A 2,500-nucleotide genomic window follows, 5' to 3' on the forward strand; every position below is an offset into this window, starting at 1 on the left:
CTACGAAGTTAAGTTCAAAATGAATGCATGTTTTTGAAGTTCTTTTCCTTTACTTTCGTGAAAATAGAGCAGTATTTTCCTCCTCGTCCCCTTGAATCGTGCGGACCTGCGTGGAAACAACCAGCGATTAAATTTCACAAAAACCACAGTCCAGAAGACGAGCATGACGGCAATGGAGAGATATTATACAAAACACTAACCAAATGAAGATGACATAGAATCAATGTGAGCTTCTTGTGTAGCGGATGGAGCTCCTTTGGTTCGCTGGGTAGAAATAATGTCATTCTGTCTTTAGGTAACTGAACTAGTGGCTGGATTAGCATCTGAACCATTTTTGGCCATCATGGTTGGGTCGGCCATTTGGGCACTAGAAGAAGACCTGTTGCCCTTTCCTCTTGGATCTTCTGAAGTACTCTCGTTATTAAGCTAAATGGTGGGAAAGCATAGAATAAATAAGGTTTCCATGACATATAGAATGCGTTGATGGCAAATGCTTCCGGGTCTGCCCGGTATGCAACATAAGGTGTGAGCTGGAAATTTATTCTAGATGCAAAAAGGTCTATATTTGGGGTAACATTGAGTTGGTTGCAGGCACATTTAAAAAGCTCTTTGTTTAGACACCATTCTGTACACCTCGTAAATGTCCGTGACTCTCTGTCTGCCTCAATGTTCTCCTGGCCGGGTATGCGGGCCATTGTAAGCGACATGTTGTGAATAATACACCATTCCCATATGACCTTGGTGACAGTATTAGGTTTGGGGGAGTGACATGTACCCATATTATTCAGCGTAGCTTCTGTGGTGGAATTGTCCACCATACCTTTGACGTGCTTATTACTAGTCAAAGTGCTAAATAATTTAAGAGCAAATAAAACTGCCAGCATCTCTAAGTAATTAATGTGTTCCCTGGCCTCCTCCGCTGTCCAGAGGCCACCTGTTGACAAATCATTTGTTGCTGCGCCCCATCCCATTTTTGATGCATCCGATGTAATTGTAATGTCAACATCACCCTTGCTTATTGGGTTGTAAGCTGTCTCAATGGAGTCAGCCCACCATACAAGTTCATCCCTACTTTGGGCTGATATTTCCATGGTTGCATCAAAATCTCCTTTACTAAAGTTTAGAGCTGTAGTTTTATCATACTCCAGTGATCGGTAATGTAGGGGACCATAAGCTGACCCTGGGAAACTTGATACTATGTATCCAAGGTACTGAGCTACTTTCCTTATAGTTGGTTTCTTGCTTTGTAGCAAGTCTGTAGCTGCCTTTTAAAGCTTGGCAGCTTTTTCTGGTGTGAACCTCACACACATGGACACCGAGTCAAAGACAAATCCTAAACTGTACACCAATTTTTTGGTGGGGTAAACACAGATTTATGTGGGTGTACCACAGAACCTACAGTGTCTAAAATTTTGACTGTGTCAATAACATTCTGTGTACAATCATCCCAGTCTTGGCCAAATAGGCATGAGTCATCAATATAATTTGTAGATAAGTGGCCAAGTTGTCGAAGGGTGGAAAAAACTGGCTTCATTATTTTTGTAAATTTACGAGGGCAGCACGCCAGCCCATTGGAGAAACATGTAAATTTATACAACACATTATTCCACTCAAATTTGAGGAATTTTGTGATGCGATTTTGCAATAGGAACTGAGAAATAAGCGTCCTTAAGGTCAATGGAGGCCATGTAGCAGTTGGTAGTCATTAATCTAATGGCTGTCCAGACTGAGTCCATTTTAAAATGCTGATATTCAACATGCTGGTTAAGACTCTTTAAATTTAGGATCATTCTAAAGGATCCGTCTTTTTTCTCAGTTACAAAAATGGGTGAGAGGTATTCTCCTATTTCATGCCCGCAAGGGACAATAACCCCCTTGTCAAGCAGTTTTTGAATTTCTGCATCTATAATCAGCGAGTCACTGATGTTATATTTTTTATCTTTGGGAATTCTATTTGTTATTGGTGAAGTAAAGAACTCTATATACTGCCCTTTCACACAATTAAGGACTTCTGTGTCAGAAGTGATCTTATTAATTCCATTCACAAAAATAATGTGCCAGTTGGCCACCTTCAAAACTTTCCACCTTGGTTTCTAAATAATTTTTGAGTAGTGGCTCACAAACGATAAGGTTGTTTAACTGTAAACTGTTAAATATGTCAGTGGATAGCCTTTCAACATTCAGGGATGCTTCTTCCCTTGGTCTTGTCGGGAGTATGACCTCTGATTGGGCTTCCACTGAGGGCTCTTTGCTAAAAAAGGCTGCCTTCCACGCTTGTCTGATTTCCGCGGGAAATTTCCCCGGTAATTATTCTTGTAATTTTGGCGGTTTTCTACTGCGCCGCTTATCCTGTTCGAAGCTCGGATGCTATTGAGCCGGGCCTGGAGGTCGTCTCCAAACAAAAAGGTCGCCACAGGTACATGCGAGGCACATAACCCTGTATATTATTTGTTTAAGTGGGGTTTTATGGACAATCATGTGAGCATGACCTAGAAGGGCA

General features: G+C 41.4%; 1 pseudogene; it reads right to left on the reverse strand.

Moving 5' to 3' along the window:
* Positions 1 to 2,180: 2,180 nt before the first annotated feature.
* The window catches only part of LOC138020513 (uncharacterized), a 732-nt pseudogene continuing 412 nt past the window's right edge, over positions 2,181 to 2,500 (reverse strand).

Source organism: Montipora capricornis, chromosome 10 (genome assembly GCF_036669925.1).
Source record: "Montipora capricornis isolate CH-2021 chromosome 10, ASM3666992v2, whole genome shotgun sequence".
Classification (NCBI taxonomy): domain Eukaryota; kingdom Metazoa; phylum Cnidaria; class Anthozoa; order Scleractinia; family Acroporidae; genus Montipora; species Montipora capricornis.